The 18461-nt window shown below is 47.6% G+C and overlaps 1 protein-coding gene across 1 annotated transcript in view; it reads left to right on the top strand.

Annotated features, from left to right (window-relative positions):
* Nucleotides 1-18461, top strand: part of CSMD1 (CUB and Sushi multiple domains 1) — a 1664412-nt gene that overhangs the window by 1403631 nt on the left and 242320 nt on the right.

The following is an 18461-nucleotide window of genomic DNA, read 5'->3' on the forward strand; positions in this document are numbered from 1 at the left end:
CGCCCCGGCAAACCACCTCGCCCACGGCCTGCCTGCAGCGGCTTCCTCTGGGGGGATCTCATGGGAGGCGTGTCTCTAAACCGTAGCATGTTGATAGGTACTTTTTAAACTTTTTTTAAATTGTGAGAAGATTTCAAAGTGCAAACAGAAGTAGAGAGAATAATACAATGAGCCTGAGATGACCTAGATCTGTGACCTTGTGCAAGCCTCCCGGCCATTTTACTGCTGGCGCAGGTGTTGGCTGGAGATGTGGGCACAGCTGCCCGACGGGTGCTCTTCCAGACTCGCTCAGCTCAGTCCTGCCTTTCCTCAAGTATCCTGCAGCGTCTTTTGGGAAATCGTGATTTTTCCTTCTGTTAGACATTTCAAACAATCACAGGTGCATATGCAAATCTTTAGCAGCACCGCATCTTAAAAAGTTAACTTCTCTCTTCCTATTCCCACCAAAAAAGAAGAAAGAAAAAGAAAACCCTTTCCCACCACCACTCCTCAAAAACAAATCAACAAGCTGCCTCCTCATTACGCGTCTCCAGAGGCTGGGTTCCCACACCCCCTCCTGTCCGGGGGTCTGCAGCTGACGATGCGGTGGGGCTGCCCTCCCCTCAGCCTCCCAGAGCACACCCCTCGCCATTGGCTGGTCTCTCTGGGTTGCTACAAACAGCAAAGAACTGAGAAGGAAACAAGGGCGGGGGGGCGTCTGCGACTGGAAAATAAGGAATGAAATGATCTTCATAATATTCCGACCTCAGGACCCTGAGGGTTGCCAGAGGTGCCTCTGGTTTGACTGGCAAAAAATACAGACACAAGAACACAGACCCTTAAACTTTAGATCCGTGCTTCCTTGTTCTCTCTGTCAGTAATTAAACAGTTTTGAGTCAAGAAAGTAACATGTTAAAGGCTTGTGTGCATTTAAGTCCCTCCTCTGGGGTTTAGGCAAAAGCAAAGTGGTGACAGACACAGTGCTGGTACGCTCCGCTTAGACCTTTCAACCAGGAGAAGCAGCTGCTCTCCTGCACCCAAAGGTGGGATGTGAGTCCCCAGGTACGACTAAGTAGACGTTTTGTAAATTTACATAAAACTGCTTATTTCTAAACCTTGCAATACGTGTTTAAGCTGTCATTGCTTACATGTCCTGACATGCTAATAGTAAACCAGGACTAATCTGAAGTCATCTCAGCGAGATTGAAAAGAACCTAGTCTCTTCTTACACTCGTATCGTTACGTAGAGTCTTCAGGATCATTCTGTACTGTCTTAAAATGCCTTTGTACTGATAGTTGATCAAAATTATCAGGAAATTATATTTTTAAACAGATAATTTTTACTGACACACAAAGAATCCATTACTGAAAAGAAAATGCTCTTTATAAGCCATAATCTAAGACAATACGCAGTGGTCATTCTGAATAAAACGTAAGTATATGTCGCACGTGACTGTTTACATTTTCAAGATTTTAGATGCTTTCCGTAAGTGAGTTTCAGAATTCTAAGGAAGTGAAAAGTTTCAGTACAAATGGTGGTTATTTTATTTGGACTATTTTACTGTAGGGTAACTGAAAGGAAGAATTAATCTTAAATTACTGTCAGGAAAATTAGGAAATTGACAAAGGAGGAGATGCAATTGATTTTTACCTGTGGATGCTGAAGACTTGCATATGTTCGCATTTTTGCTAATTGTCTGTATGTACGTTTTCTTTGCATTCTCCTTTGAAACAGTTTTTTAACTATCTTACCGGTTCCTTCATTAATTACTGAGTTCACTGAAATCTTTGACGTGACAGATGTGTGCACACATACGTGGAGATCAGAAATATTGATCTGGGGAGCTGGGATTTTCTTTTCATCAGTTCTGTTTTGTGAATTTGAATGAACACTCTGCTCTTGTCTTCCAAGTGTCCACTGTAGGGCATTCAGAAGCTGAAAAAACCAACTAGTAGTTATACACCAAGCCAACGAGGCAGGTAATTAAAGCATCTCCCAATGTCGAAACACTGAACGGGGTGGGTGAGAGTGTTCGGGTTCAGCAGAGCGTGCGGCTACACCCTTGGCTTGTTGAGTTGAAGCAGAATTAGTCGCCATGTTGCGAAGCCCTGTGGTGGGGGGACGGCCCCACAGCAGGATCCTCGCCCACCAAATGGGAAGGATGCCTCCTCACTGCAAATGGGAACGCTTCCTAGCATTTGGGTTTTCGAGCTGACCTTTGATTGAACGTCTGCAAGGCGGTGCTGTTACGCAGGAAAGCCTGCTGGAGGTGAGATCCTTTCCGCACAACCTGCACTTGCTGCTGCCTTTGGTGGAATCTAAATGCATCAGTGGAATACCAGACACTGTCCAACCAAGCAAATGGCAGTAAGTTAAGTCCAGCAGCATTAAGACAGACGTCATAAGGTTTATAGGGTGAAGGCTAGACAGAGGAGCCTCGTTCCCAGACGGGATTCTTGGCTATTAAAGGGGCGTGAGCATCCTCTATTACAATGCAAATATTCTTTCAAGTGCCGTGTTTCAGTTTGAATGACCACACAGCATTAATTATAATTGCATTTAGCTCTAATTAGTACCGTGTTAACAGCCTCAATAGCCCATTAATAGCTACAACTTCAGATGTCGTGGAAATGTGGACGGCCATCAGTTCTCGAGAGATTGCCAGTTCAAGGCCATTTATTATTTTTTGACTGAACAATATTCCAGAGTTTAAAAGATAATTAAAACAGAGAACTAATATAAGATTTGATGATTTAAAAATTGAGAGAATATCATAAATCAAAAGCAGACATCCTAGAAACCGGCGTTTTCGGAGAGCTAGATGAAGCCAGCCACTGGAGATGGAATCCAAACCGTTTGTACGGGTGATCATTGGGTATGTAAACAGTTAACATTATTTGGTTGAAAATATAGTTGTTTATTTTATTATCAGAAAATATGTACGCTGATGTTTACATCTGGCTTAACTTCCTAGGTTTTGACATTGCGTGGTTTCAGCTTACGTGCGCGGTTGGTTCGGACACAGGCACTGCCACTCACGAGCCGTGTGACTCAGGGAAGGCTTTTTAAACTCTCCGTGTGTCAGAATCTTCATTTTTTAAAAAAGGGCGAGAATAACAATGACACGAGCTTCGTCAGCGGGTTACGCACGTCAGCTGACTTAGAGCGTGGAAAGCCCACAGCACAGAGCGTAGGAAACGCTAGCCATTGCTTGCACACGCGCTTTCCTTTTCAGTTTTGAGATTATTCTACACCTGAGTTTTTTTCTGATTGTTTAAATATTAGTGAGTATAGAAAAATGCGTAAGAATAGTAAGTGTCCTGTCTCTTCACCTTCTGCCTTGGCCAGGTACCTTCCTCACGGCGGTAGCTCTTAGTAGTTCCTTGTGTGTCCTTCCAGAACTTTCAGTACAAATACATCAGACCTGAAGTCGTGGTTTGTCTCTTGGCTTATAAACTCTGTACAAACTTTGATAGACAAGATGTGTCACACCATCTTATTTGAAAATCAATTTGAATTTCTTTCAAACACTCCATTCTAGCAAAATGGCGGAATATTTAATCTCAGTCATGACGTGGGGACCCCACGTCACCCCTTCCCTGCCCATCCTCCATCGCACCAAGATGCTGAGAATTCCCCGAGTGCTGTAGGGGTACACGTCGTTCTGGGTGTCCTCTAAGCTTTGAACCACGCTGTGACTCTGGCACGTGGGCACTGTTGTCTGTCCTAGGAGCTCCTGGCAGGCGCCATGCTGGCAGCACCCCCGTGAGGCGCACACAGGGGTGTTGATGCAGCCTCGGGGGGGGGTGGCAGGATTGGGGAGTGCTGGGCCTGCAGCACACCCCCGGGGACCTGCACCGCCCAGGCTCCCAGTCTTGGGTGCACCTGGGTTTTCACTGTTTGCTCCTGTCTCAGACGCCTCCAAGATGCTCACCTCCGTCACCCCCTCTCCGGATGCCTGGGGAGCAGTGTACTCATTAACTCATTCATTTAAGGAGGAGCTGGTGTGACAGCGACTGGGGTGCAGACGCACAGAGGAGGGCTGGTGGCCCTCGGGGCTCTCGAGGGCGGAAGGGAGAGCAGCGGAAAACCAGAAACTAGAAGGCAAGCGTGGTCACTGTGGAAATGTGGCTGTGTAAACAATCCTGTCAAGACTTGTTTGTGTGTATGTGATACATGCAGGTTTACGTGTATGCGTGTCAGTGTGTGTGAGTGTGTTTCCTGTATGTGGACAGAAGGAATAGGCTCATAATTAAGAAAATTATTGGGAAAATATTGCGCAAGTTTTAAAAAATGAGAACTCTTTAGGGAGATATGTCAGATGTCTGAGACAGTGATGAGAAGTGAGATTTGTTTGTTTAAAACCTTTTTACGTATGGAAATATTTAATTCAAAATAATCCATTCAAAACCCAAAAGGTAAAAAAGACGATGTGAGTAATTATAGCACAGCCGGGTGAGCGGCACTGTCCATCCGGTAAAAAAGGGGAGGCTGAGCGAGCACGTACAGTACACGTGACCGCCGCGTGCTCTGTAACAGCAGCGCATGCGCAGGGTTCAGCGTACGCTGTACGTGAAGCATGGTGTAATCCACATATGATGGCTCGGGCGATGGACGCGCGGGGGGCGACCAGCTCAGGCGACTGCGCAGGCGAGTAGAGTCCGCGCCCGGAGGTTGAGCTCAGGGGAGGGTCGGGGCGGTGCAACCCGCGCGGGGGCGACGATCGGCAGCTGCGTGAGGGGCGTAAGCCCAGCGGAGGAGGTGACCAGTCAGGGCGACTGGCGTGCGGGGCGAGTAGCAGCCCAGCGCCCCGGGAGGCTGACAAGCTCAGGGCATGGTGTCTCTGCTTTACGTTTCAGAAGCCTGTCGTCATTACAGAGGTGGATACTGAGGGTCAAAGTTAATCTCTTATAAACCAACCTACGTTTAATAATCAGAAGAATTCCTTCTAAATTATTACAATGATGTAATGGAGCGTGAGACTGTGTACATTTAAAGTAAGATGCACATTCTGTGTCCCAGCAGGCTGTTTTTATTCACTAGAAAAGAGAGGAAAACAAAATCTCAGTTCAGGGATGGGCTCCCACGACCGCCATCGCCCCCCGCGCGCAGGAAGGTTGACAAGAAGCAAGCGCAATGTCTGGCGTCTGTTCAGACGGTTGCGAGTTTGCAGTGCTGGTGGCCCCGCATTTTGGTGCTTCACTGTCTGTAGACACGTGGGTTAATGCTGGATCATTTTTTGTCACAAAAGTAGTGTTCAGTATAGAGTTCATTACATGTGTTGATGAACTGATTTCCACAAATCATGCTTTCTGTAATTTGCCGTAGCTATGTACATTTTAGCAGGGGGTAAATTAAAGGAAATGCTCCCTGCGATGTGCTGCTGTGTGGTAAAACAAGCCCTATTTTAGGCTCAGGCTAAAAATGATTTCAGTAAAACAGTTTGAGTTCAGCATTAGCCTTTCGAGCCACAAACAGCATTGTCTCCTGTGTCCGGTGAGCACACTGACCACTGACAAGGGAGGGAGGAAGTATCAGTCTAGGAGTCCAGTTGTCCTCTGTCAGCCAAGGCCACGCAGGACAGAGAGGCCCTGACAGAAGCTGCCCTGAGCGGAGGGAGGTGGGGGAAGTTCAGAGAGCGGTGTCCTCTCTCCATTCTCGGGGGACACTGGTGACTGAGACTGGCATCCCTGTTGTGCAATCTCTGACATACTTGTGATGGTTAATTTTGTGGGTCAGCTTGACTGGGCCGCCGGGTGGGGGCCCAAACATTCGGTCAGACATGACTGTGGGTGTGTTTGTGGGGGTGCTTCTGGAGGAGGTTAATGTTGAACCGGTAGACCCAGTATAGGAGCCCCCTCCCCAGTGTGGGTGGGCCTCATGCAGTCAGCAGAAGGCCTGACAAGAAGCACAGGCTGGAGGAAGAAGGGTTGCTCTCTCTGCCTCGGCTGTCTTTGGACTAGAACATCGGTCAGCTCCTTCCTTTGGACTCTGATTGGGACTGGAACTCATACTGTTGGTCATCCTGGGTTTGGGCACCTCATTTGCCATAATCATGTTTGCCAATTCCTTACATCACTTCCTCTAGATGGATGGATGGATGGATAGACAGACAGACAGATAGGTCGTCTAGGTGGAAGTGGAGATGAGGACAGAGATTAGAGACAGAAGCAGAGGTGGAGGTGGGGCTGGAGGTGGGGGTGGAGGTGGGGGCACAGCCGTCCTCTGGGTTCTCTCTCTGGGGAGCCCTAACCAGTACGCCGTTTCCCTAGCTGAGTGGTTGGGTCTGCTCCAGCTGCTAAGCACGGAGCCTTCCCAGTCCACTGTGTGAGTAATGGCACATTTAAAAGGGGTCCAAGTGGAATTAGAGGTACGTGTGTGACCACTGACCAACAGAAAGCCCGCCGGCCAACCACAAAAGTGAGCCGGGGCCCTGGCCTTGTGGCATGAAACTGATACTCAGAAACATCACCTGATCTTTCCCAAACCACTCGGGCAGGTGAGAAAGTCATCCACAGAAACTGTGTTTTGTGAAAATGGGTTTCAGGAGGTCGGTGATTATTGCCGGAGGCAGGAACATAGTGTCTCCATCATGACTCCCTTTGCCGGGGTCTCGGAGCTGGGACTGTGCCTGGGAGAGCGGGTGCTGGGGGGCGCCACGGCCCCGCCCCCGCCCCCGCCCACTGGGCCTCTGCGGCCGCCCTGCCTGGCTCACCACCGCCTTCTGTTCAGAACCATGGACTCATCACATCTGCTGCAAACCCTCGCTTTCCTTCACACCTCACTAGTGGGATCTGCACAGCGCCCTGCCCTGCACGTCAGGGGGAATGCTGTCGGCTTTCCTCCTCCACACGCACCCATCCTTTCTTCCTTCCCATCGGCCTTGGAGAAACGCCTCTCGCCCCAGGAGGGTCCTAGGCTCAGTGTCCTTGTCCCTTCGAGAACTGGCTCCATCCGCGGCACTGACCTGCTCTTCCTGATTCTCTGCCCTTGCGACCTGCCCTCAAGCCCAGGCCCCTGCTCCGTCCTGCTCAGACTGAGGGTCATTCTAGCTGCTCTGGAGCCTTGGATCTTGTTGGTTTTTTTTTTTTTTTCCATTATTCTATCTCTGTTATTTAAAAAACTCTGTTGGTTACAACAGAGAGAGACCGAGCTCTAACCACCTTCAGGATCGTCAGACGACATCATCAGGACCTCTCAGTCTCTTAGTCCTGATTCGTCTACGTGGGCTTCATTCTCAGGAAGCTCAGGATGTGAAAGGTGAAACAAACAAACAAACATGGCTTTCACCTTCTCTGAGCTTGTTTTGTTCTTATCATTCATGGTCTCAGAAAACAGAGGGTGAAGGTTTCGTCTGTGACATCCAGTCTCAAGCCCTGAATGGCCGAGTGGTCCTCCCGGGGTTCTGTGCCCAAGGGCGTGAAGCATCCGACCAGCCGCTCTGAGCTGCCTGTGGTCATGGAGGCAGGGCTGGTAGGTGAGGCTGCGTGGTTGATGGTACCATGGAGGCAGGGTTGGTGGGTGAGGCTGCACGGTTAGTGGCATTACCAAAATTACAGAGACTAGGCAAAGAGCGGTTTCCAGAAGGAGAACCTGAGCGGCAAAGAACAAACACATTATAAAAAGAGGCCAAAAGATCGGATACTCAGTGTAGGATCCCACAGAAACCTCTGACCTCTTCACTCCCGCATTTCGGACGTTGCCTGCAGTGCTGCAAAGACCCCTTACCCCGGATTTCCCAGCCGTCCGGACGCAGCCCCGCTCATCCAGACAGCTTGTTTCCAGTTCACCATCGAATGCCACTGGGTGTGATCCGTCTTTCCCCCCACTTTCCCCCCCACTTTGGTGCATTCCATTTTTTTTCTGGGACTCAGCTATTCATCCTCACTGCTAAAACTAGCATTTTTATTTCATCGAAATACTTTCTTTCATTGAAATTTTGTCATAAAGAAAAACGTGCTGCTACTTTTCGCTAAGTTGTGTTTGGCAGGCGCGGAGTGACTCTCCTGCAGCGCCATCTTCTCTTCCACGGAGATCCTTTCATCTTTGTATCACTGCCTGCAGTTCTTTGATCACGTCTATTGCTTTTTTGATGTTTTCTGAATCCTTTTAGTAATGAGGTACTCAAAATATAGCAGCTGGTGTTATGCAGCATTTTAACTTTATTAAGAATATTCTACCTTCCTGAAAGTGAGCTCACGTTTTATCAGTTTTTTCCTTTACGGCTTCAGCTCCCTTGCTGACAAGCCGTCATGTGCAAACAGCAAGCTAATTATCTCCTTTTCCCGCCGCCTCGGTTAGTGCTGAGACGCCCCGCGTCCTGAGCGCGGGATGAAAGAGTGAGGAGGGTGCCGGCTAGGACTCAGGCTGACAGCTTGGGCCGGGCCGGCTTAGCTTTCTGTTGCCGGCAAGTTCTAGCTGATAGGTATCAGAATCCCCAAGTCCAGATTACCTAACCACATCTGTTTTTGCACATTATAAGTAAAGTAATTTCAAAAAATGATGGATTTTCCTGTTTCTTTTTTTAAAACAATTTTTACAATATATATATTTTTCTGACTAGATTTCCTAAACAGCTTTTCTTCTGTCTACACAGCATGCAGCCTTCATCAGAACACTCAGCTCACACATGTAGTTTGAGCTACAGTACCAGCATTTTAACCTAGAACTTGCTGTTCATTTTCAGTATGGCCATGAGCTAATCACTAATCATCTGAACATCAGTTTCATTATCTGTGAAGTGGGGATAATTGTAACTAGGTTTTGTCTGGATAAATTGCAGAAGTAGATATGAAAGCTCATTAAAGTCTATTAAAAGGGTCCTCAGTTGGAAGCTGTAATTACATTGTGTGTTTTGCAAACAGCCTAGATGAGTAAACAGTTTACCTGAAGGAGCGTTCTCTAGGAAGGAAAAGAAAGCTAATTTTGTAACAGCTAGTGCGATGTGATTTATAAGGGCTTTTGATTTCGAGTAGTCTCTTTTTCCCGTGGTCTAATAATGCTGTAAAAAGCACGTTCACAGTTTTCTCCCCACTCCTCCTTTTTATCCCCCCTTTTCCTCCCCGAGGCTATGGCTATTCCCTTTCTTGAAGTCAATTCCACTACAACAAACTTTTCAAATTAGTTTTTTAGTCCATTTCAGCTTTACTGTTATCTTTCCAGACTGTTCACTTTCTTGTCAAAAATGTAATTATCAATCCAGGTCTTGGACAGTATTTTGGACTTTCCATTACATTCCTTGTTCCCACTGGTGTGCTCAGAACAAGAAGTGATTTCACTGTTTCCTCCATGTACAATCTCCTTTAGAGTCAAAATGATGGATCTAAATTTTATGCTTTTTCTTTTTCTGTAACATACCCAGTTGAATTATATTCTTTTGTTCAAGGATATAATCCTTCAGTTGCCGTTGGTGTTATTTTTTTTATCTTTCCTCAAATTTTACCCTTTATTATTTACATGGCTTTACTCTTATTCTAGTGGATTTTATTAAAATAAATCAGAAACCCTCCCTTGCGCGTGGTCTTGTTTCCGCATCCTCACCGTTTGCAATTTGTTTCCACCCAGGTTATTGCAACTGTCTCCCAGCCAATATCCTTTTCTCCAGGCTTTCTCTCTTATGGTGTGTGATGAAAAGATCCATCACCCTTGTCTCATGATGTCTCTGCTCATTAAAAAAAAAAGAAAAATGTGTGTGGAAAAAACCTCTGAACACTGGAGCTCTGGAGTCCTCGCTGAACAGTGTGTTTAAGTTACTCTGTGGAGAGTTACTCCCTCTTTCTGAGAAATTTCATAGAAATTGTTACTGAACCAAACTTGGTTCAGCTCGCCCACACCCAGTAAAGCTGACACCAGGTTGTGGCGACAGAAAGTAAAGTGCTTATCGTAAGACACCCAAAGGGGACCGAGCAAGGACAGTGGTCAGCTCGCCTTCAAGAGACCTGGCCTCCCTGATGACTTTCAGGACGGGGTTTCAAAGACAGGCTGAGGGGAGGGGTCGCGGAGCATGCATCGTTCTCTGCTTGGTCAGTGGTGAGGCCTCCAGGTGGTGTCTCCGAAGTTAACGTCATCAGCCTTCTGGTTCCAACTGGCCTGGCGTCTACATGCTGTGCTCAGTAACTTCTGTCTGATGGGAGTCTGGTTTCTGTAAAAGCAGCTTAGGAATCTGCATCACACAGTTATCTCTGTCCTTCCAGGAGGGACTAAACATTCTGTGACTCTGCTATGTGGCTACTGTTTAAATTGTTACCAGTTCTCCAGGGCCGACCTCTGTTCTTTGTTACTATGTGTTTACAGTCTTGTGATCAGCAACTCTTGAGCCAGGCTTTTGAGACTCCGGGGAGGCCTGGGAGACTGAGCAAAAGCCTTCTAGTTCAAAAGACAGGAACACAGGGGTTTGCATACGGTTTCAGAATAGGCTTCCTGCACTTGTACCTTGTAGGGTTCTTGTGAGAAATAAATCAGATGATTGTGTATATATGCACATGTGACAGTCTCCAGAATTTAGTAGGTGCTCAGCGCCCTTACTTTAGGGCCATTAGAAAAATTACATCTCCACACACCAACGAAACCCAGGTAATGTGACCCTGACTACGTGGAAACGTGTTTTTTTCCTCCATCAGTCTGATGCACGGTATGTATGAAAATTATTATCATAACTTTGTTGTTTTGTGATTGTGATTGGTTGATACATCTTGCAGGTATTTTAATATATGCTTTTCCCTTCTGCCTTTGTTTATTTTAGCAATTTATTCATGGAATAGAAAGGGTCAGGAGTCGCCCTGCAGAGGCCGCTCCAGTGTGCATTGTGCCAGTTACATCCCCGAGATGTTTAAGAAAATGGCTGTAAATTGGTAGCAGGGTACAGAGGCTCAGTCAGACAGAAGTGAGAGAATTTTCAGCAAGACAGCGTCACATCTCGTGGGGTGATTTCCCACCCGGAGGCACAGCCAGTGAAGCACACTGCCTGGACCTGCCGAGGGAAGAGGGGCTGGGAGTGAAGTCTCCCAGTTCTGTCCTTGCTCTCCTGCATGTCAGCGGAGGCACTTCTGTAACGAGACACACGCTGTTTGATTGTCGGAGGTGAAGTCTGCGTAGGCAGGACAAGACGAACGCTGGCTCCTGCTGGTCCTCCCAGCCTGACCTGAGGCCTTGGGACACAGGGGCCGCATACTTGTCTGTAGTGTTGGAGGAGGCCTGTCCTGTACCAGATGTGACATTTTGCAGCGTCATTGGCCTCTACCCACTAGCATCTCCCCTCTCAGTCTGTAAATATATAAAAAAAACGGTCCTCAGACATTGCCAAGGGGAGGGTCCTTGTGCTGATGGAAATGTTCTGCATCTTGCCTGTCTCATTATCAACATCAAACGGTGGTTTGGCAAGATGCCACCCTAGGGGAAAGGGACATGAAGGACAGACAGGATCTTACTTCTGACAGCTGCATATGGATCCCAAAATTCAAAATTTGGTTAAAAGGTAAGGAAATCCCATAGCAATAGTTGACCAAATCACAGCTGGAAAAACTGAATGTTCACATAATTTTCGCCTCTCTATCCTCTCTGTTTAGAAAGTGCTACCGAAACTTACCTTCTGTGTATGTCAGCCTTGCTTTACTTTGGAAATAAGTGTCGACCAGCTGTGTCTAGTGGCAGAAAGTGGCCGTCTGGGCAAGGTATTATTGTTTTGTTTTCCTTTTTACTGTTACAGGAAAACAAAACGTTAATAGTATGAATGAAATGTAATTCCTGTAGTATGACATGGAGCGGTGCCTGGTGTATTCTGTGTGATACTGTGTAGCACACTGATAGCACACAGTGTGATGCACATGGTGTATCTGGATGCAGCCTCTGTGGAAGCCGTGTGACCCGTGCACCTGTGTGAGAACATGACCTCCCCGGGGCATAGATGACGCTCAAGGACCAGTTGCTGCAGTTCCAGCCTCCCACTGGGTGCTTTCCTCTCACTGGGGTTTCTTGAGCAGGGCTTTGGAATCTGCTGGGGTTGATACCACTTTCCAGTGTCCCGTTGGAGTAAATTGTTTGCTGCCCCTCTTTACCAACTAGACTGCTCTCTAGTTCAGCCCTAGGGAAGGTCAGCCCTGCGCAGCTTGTCTGAGTGTGTCTTCTGTAAAGCCCACTCTGCCTCGCAGAGGCAATGTCCTGAGTCGAGCTCAGGAACAGTGGGGTGGCACTGATGCACTGGAGAGCCACTGTGTCATCGGGACGCTCACCTTGTCCTCAGTCACGTGGCACTAGACAAGGACACATCAGATCAAGTGAGCCACAGATAGGGTTTTTATGAGCTTTCCCCTCGAACAGTATTATGATAAATTCATACAACAGCATTTGATTTTTCTCCCCGTCCTACCAGGAGGATCAAACAAAGCAAGTGAGTCTGCCCTTCAGTCTTTGAAGCTTTTTATGCATGACAGCCACAGTCCAGAGATGAGAAGTGAGCTTCGCACTTTAAATAAGCAGCAAGCCAGCCTTTCAAGCTGCCTTCTCTAGTGTCCCTAATGCTTCTCGTGGTTTTTCTTCCCTTCCCATTTTTAGCTTCACGTTATTTTTTTGGAGGAGCAGTAAAAAAGTAGCTAATAAAACAATAACAGGCATAACTTCTGGGTCTCCATGCAGAACCAGCCCTTCGTCCCAGCGCGTTAGCACGCTGGCAGAACCCAGCTGCTCTTGAGAAGAAGAGGAAACACCCCTTAGGTCTAGTCCTGACGGTGCTCACTGTCAGTGTGCTGAAAAAACTATTTCTCACTCAGAGGCCTTTTCTAAAGCATCACGTGTACAGAGCTTCGCACAGCGTCACACTTCTGTTGCTTTGAAAGATACACAATCATCCTGCTGCCATAATTCTATTATTATCAGTGATAAAACATACAGAACATATGGGAAAGTGAGAAAAGAAAATGAAGCAACCGCATCGCTAAAACCACCCAGCGTTAGACCAAGTTAAACAGTTAATTTCGCTAATACTCGCTGAGCGTCTGCTTTGTGCCAGACACTGTCTGGAGGGTGCAGATACGGACCTCACGGAGGGGCCAGTGCTCAGAGGCTCTCCATTCTAATCCATCAGAGGGGAGGGGTGCCCCCCACCGACTTCGGCCAAAGCCCGGCTCTGGGTGTCGTCTGGCGTGGAAGCAAGATTTCTTTCCAGCCTTGCTAATGGCAGTGGGTCATTTCACATTCTAATGCTCATAACACATAATGTCCTTCAGTGCTCCCAGGACATGGGGTTTTTTTCACAGTCATCCCTGATTTGGGATGTGTTTTACGGTTACTAATGAGAGGACCTCATGCCACTTTTCCGTTTTCTTTTTCAGTGTTACATGAAGTAAGAATGTATCTTATAATCGATGGTGTCTGAGCCTTGCTGTTCTTCCCAGGAGTGACAGGACAGTGAGGGAGATGTGGGGGTGGGCAAGGCGGTGGGCGTTCCGGGTCTTCAGGACGGAGCGACAGCCTGTCTCTCCGTGGGGAGCGGAGCTGGATGACGTGAGGACAAGCCCTGTGGACACTGGGGCTCCTCCGACAGGTGGTGCCTGGTGGGTCTGTCAAGTGCCCAGAAGACCAGGGTGAGCGACGGGAGGGTTTGTGGAGGATGAGCTCTCTGGAATTAGGCAGGAGCAAGCTCAGGAGGGCTGGACGTGTGAGGGTGCAGTTTTGCTGTGGTTCTGTGGGAAGCCACGGGAGTTTTTGTGCAGGACAGCGGCCTGATCTGACACACATCTCAAAGGAGCAACCTGACTGGTGGGTGGAGTATGGGCTCTTGGGAGGGGGCAGAGGCCAGCCCAGAAGCAGGAGGCTGGACAGGAGGTGAGCGGTGCCTCAACTGGACCTGTAAGGACGCACTAGGTCTGAATGCATTTTGAAGGTAGAGCTGACCAGGTGTGTTGACTGGAAGTCTCCACACAGGTAAAGGATGGACGGAGGGGTGCTTTTGGAGTGACTGAATGGATTCCATAGACACGGTGGTCTGAGAGCAGGACGTTTTAAATCAAATATCTGCCACTGGGGAACTTCTCATTCACAGGAGATCTGGAAATACCCGGGAAGGGGCAGCTGAGTTGGGACAAAGGAACTGTGCCCAAATCTCCTGTTGCCTCTGGGACCCCTCTTCCATCCCTCTGCTCCAGCTCTGAGCGCCTGAGAACTGAACCCATCCACAGGCTCCTTTGCCGTCTGACTTCTCGAGGGGTTTCACCACCAAGGCAGGGGAGAGGGAGAGATGGGGCAGGGGGAGGCAGGGGTGTTTAATCCCCGGGGCCCTCTCTTGTGGGGCCAGGTGGACCTGTCCTCTCTGGTAACCCCGAGTGCTGTGGCCCAGGATGCAGTGCTGGCCCACTGCGTCTTGCCGGGGATGCTGCACTGTCCAGTCCCCGCAGTTCAGCCATCAGGGATGTGCCCAGCACCGCTCCCCTCATCAAGCCGTCCTTCACGCGTCACTCACTGTGCGGCTTCCTCCCGGGGCCCTGGCTGGTAGAAGCCTAGTGAGAAGTTTGTGGGACCAGATGTCCAGGAGACGAACAGAAGATGGGAGTGGATTCGTCTGCAGATGTGAAGTTAGCAGGTTTATTCAGCAGCGAGAAAGGGCGGCTGGCCAGGCATGAAGGAGCTACAGGAAGAGGTCCAGAGACCAGATCAGACAATCACACGGAGAATTTACATGAATGAAAAAGTGCTGTTTTCCCCAGTTTTTTTTTCAGCTTAGAGAAGCGATGTAGCCCCAGTCATAAATGTTCACCACTTAGAGGGACGTGTCCGTGCTGCATGTTCAAGGAAGAGTGATTTTCGAAGTATCTGAACCACAAGCGGTGGAGGCACCTTTCCGCTGGCAGGGAGCACGGCTTTCCCTAACGTAGGCTCATTTGGAGTAAACAGTGTTGGAGCGACTAGTTCTCTTTATAATAAACACTTGGAAGAAATTAAGCAGAAAAGTCATCAGTTCATCTCGATATTTAATTTTACCATCAAGTATGTGAACGTCTACTAGTAATCAGATACATTTTGCATAGGGATTATATCGACCTGAAAACGAAATGAGGCCTTTAAAAACGTCTGTGTCATTGTGCCCTGTAGGTGTGAAACCCGGGGAGTATGTTGGGCATGAACTGGACGTGCTCCGAGGAGTGTTTCCTATCATGATTTTCTCTTAAACTTTACCACCCAAACCCCTAAAGGCATTCTTATGTATTTCTAGGGGGGCTGAAAGCATCGCGTGCTATTCAGACCTCAGGTCCTCTAAGCAGTGTTCTCGGCTGTGCCAGGACCGACTCCTGGGGTCCATGTGGGAAAGCAGAGCCACTGCTCTGGCTCTGCCACCAACAAGGGGCCATTCAGCTCTCCGGAGGGGATGTTCGCCTGGGAGTATTTAGGTCTCAGGAGAGACTGTTTTCTCTAGGATGTTTAGCTCTCAGGAGGGACTGCTTTATCTGGGAATGTTTAGCTCTCCAGCAGGAATGTTCAGCCTGAGAACCCTCTGCAGTGATGAAGGGCTGATCGCCCTGGTCCGCAGGGACTCTTCCCAGGTGATGCAGCCAGAAAACAGAGCATGAAGGGCATCTCAGCCCAGGAGGGACTGACGGAGCCACCGCCAGGAGCCCTGTCTCTGCCGGGAACTGGACAGGGAGGGATTTGCTCGTATCTCTTTTAAGTGGAGGGATCAAAAGCCAACGCAAACCTGAATGCAGCTGCAGACCAGAAGAAAGGAAGAGCAGGGAGGCAGATGCTCTGTCGTTTTACCGAAACGAAAACCATAACAGTTAACACCGATGCCTGATGGCTGGTGACGGGCTGGCAGAGGGTGCCTGTCGCTGTTCCACCGTGGCGCCCACACTGGCTCCACGACACACCATTCAGGCCGCTCAGCAGAGTCCTTGGGGAGGACACAGAGGACGGTGCTAATTACAGGAGGGAGGGAGCTCGAGAAACGAAGCCAGAAGAAAACCGCCCACACCGCGTGCCACCACCACAGACAGAAAAGAGAGTCTTCAATTTAGGAACAAAGGGGAAATCAAGAAAACATGTTGTTTGCTTAATTCCCAACTTGAAAAGCAGAAACAATTCTCATAGGAAATGTTTATAGGAAAATTGCTATAGAATGGAAGGCCCCATGGAGGAAACCAAAACAAAATGAAACGATGGGAAAACAAAGAGACAGGAAGAATTTTGAAGAGAAGTAACTGCGTTATGTCAGTGGCTACAATTCCACACAAGTCATCCAACTTTTTTTCTTCCATTGTTTCTTTGAAGTTCTATCATATTTTATCAAAATGACTGTCTAACCTTCTAAACTACAGATACAAGGTATCTTTTAGATTTCAGTGTTTAAAACCACAAGGTTATTACTGTATCACTTTTCAATAAACTCACTTTCTCAGCTATTTGTTCCCACATCTTAAAATGCATCTCCCACGTCATGTGCTTTTGGAAGAGGCTGACAGTTGCCCTTTCTTTCCTGAAAACCTATGCTCTTCCATGGTTTACTACATGCTTTCTGTGTGTGTGTGTGTGTTCAGTCGTGCTGAGAAGCATACCAAAGCACATTTATTTCATATAAACAGTGTAGAATATACATGGGGTTCCAGTTTGCAAATGATTACTCCCTTTCAGTAAGAAAGGAATATTGACGGCACCTCTAAAGACGCCCATTCGTGTGTCTGTACCAAAGGCCTGGCAGTCACTCTCTGCTGAAGCTCCCTGTGAACTCTAGTTTTGTAAATATATTTTCACTACTGGAGAATTTTTAAGAATAAACTCTTGACTTGCTTGTTCCTCGAACCTTCTACATTCAGTGTGCATGCATCCTCCACCTGAAATATTCTATGTAAAATTTTATTTTCTTATAAAGTAGTCCATTTTTTTTCCATAGCCACATTCAGCTTTCTCCCTATGCCTCTTCACGACCACAATGTCTGTAATAAAAAGGGAAAAACTTATCACCAGACAATTGAATAAGTCAGTTTTCTGGTGATCTGCTGACTGAGAATACCAGCGGGGCTCTCAAACTCTTAGACCACGGTGGCTTGTCAGTATGCTGAGAACAGGCCACTGCAGGAATTACAGAGAAAGGGGAACTCGCCTAAGAGCTTTGCTATAAGCACATTAAAGTCTTTGATGGCATTAAGCACCTATTTACATTTGGAAAATGATTACACGACAACATGCCTGACAGTAACTAAGAGACAGCTCTGGAAGAAGAATATTTTATCTTTCCAGGTAGGAGCACTTATCTCTAGGTTGGTAGGAAAAGCCAGGTATGTGGTAAGAAAAATTATTTTTTCCAGTGTTATAGATAAGCAGGAAGAAACTCTAGAAAAGTCATTGAACATGTGCCTGTTGTGCACAGAGGAAAAGGGAGAAAGGTGGTGTGTCTTATCTTCATTTCAGCAGGCCTGTGGGTGACATTCTACCTGAACACAAAGAGGAAACCCAGTAAGCAAGCCTTGACAGTAGCTTAGTGGTGGGGACGAAGTAAATCAAATAAAAATAGGAGTAAGTTCATGTAAAATGCTATTTAACTCTCCTACTGGGGTGGAGGGCGCCCTTCTGCCCTCCAGGCATCAGGTGAGATGGGGCAGAGGGGACGCAAGGGGAATGCAGGTTCAGCCCTTTTTCACATCTCAGAGTGATGTCCTGATGGCCAGGTAGAATTAATGCAGAGACTGGCACATCACAGTGGGAACACGGGAACGGGGAAGATTCTGAGTATCCAAGGTCACGCACTTCTCGAGGGCAAAGGGTGCTAACCAGGGTCCGGCAGGGCCAGCAGAACCCAGATGTTACATCTGTAAGTAGATACAGGTATGGGGGCCCTGTTTTTCAGCTGTTACAGACACCTGTGTCCCAGCGGGATTGTGAAATGCCCAGAGCCCCTCCGTCTGTGTCGAGAGCCAGCGGGGAAGCCCCGTGGGCATCTTGGCAGCATCCTCACGCGTCCACCAGCTCGCTCCTGTGCCGTAGGGCACCGAAGCCTGGAAGCTCTCCCAGGATCCCTCACCAGCAGGAGCCCCGCTCCCGCAGAGGAGCTGGGAATAGGAAGAGAGGGCTAAGAGTTCTGATAATGCAGCCAGAAAACCCTGAGTGTAAACCTTACATTCACCATCTGCAACCGAGGCTGTTAAATGCTTGGGTATTACTTAGCTTTCTTCAAGTTTCAGTTCTTTTATCTGTAAAATGAGATAAATGATAGAATTGATATCACACATTTTCAGAAGTGTTGTGAACTATTACAAAGAGGAGAGAAAGTGGCATAAACGGTATCCACATGTTAAATATAAATTAAACACCTGCTACGTGCCCGCCACTGTGCTCAGCATTAAAAAATAATAAAAAAAAAGAGGAAAAACAAAGCAGATCCAGCCCTTGCTCACATGATGATCATAAATTAGTCTAAAATTTATATAACGGGTATTAGTTAATTTACATGGTTCTAAGCACTAAGCAGTTACTGAATATTATGTTATTAACATTGGTAATA

This window comes from Camelus ferus, chromosome 26, assembly GCF_009834535.1.
Source record: "Camelus ferus isolate YT-003-E chromosome 26, BCGSAC_Cfer_1.0, whole genome shotgun sequence".
NCBI lineage: Eukaryota > Metazoa > Chordata > Mammalia > Artiodactyla > Camelidae > Camelus > Camelus ferus.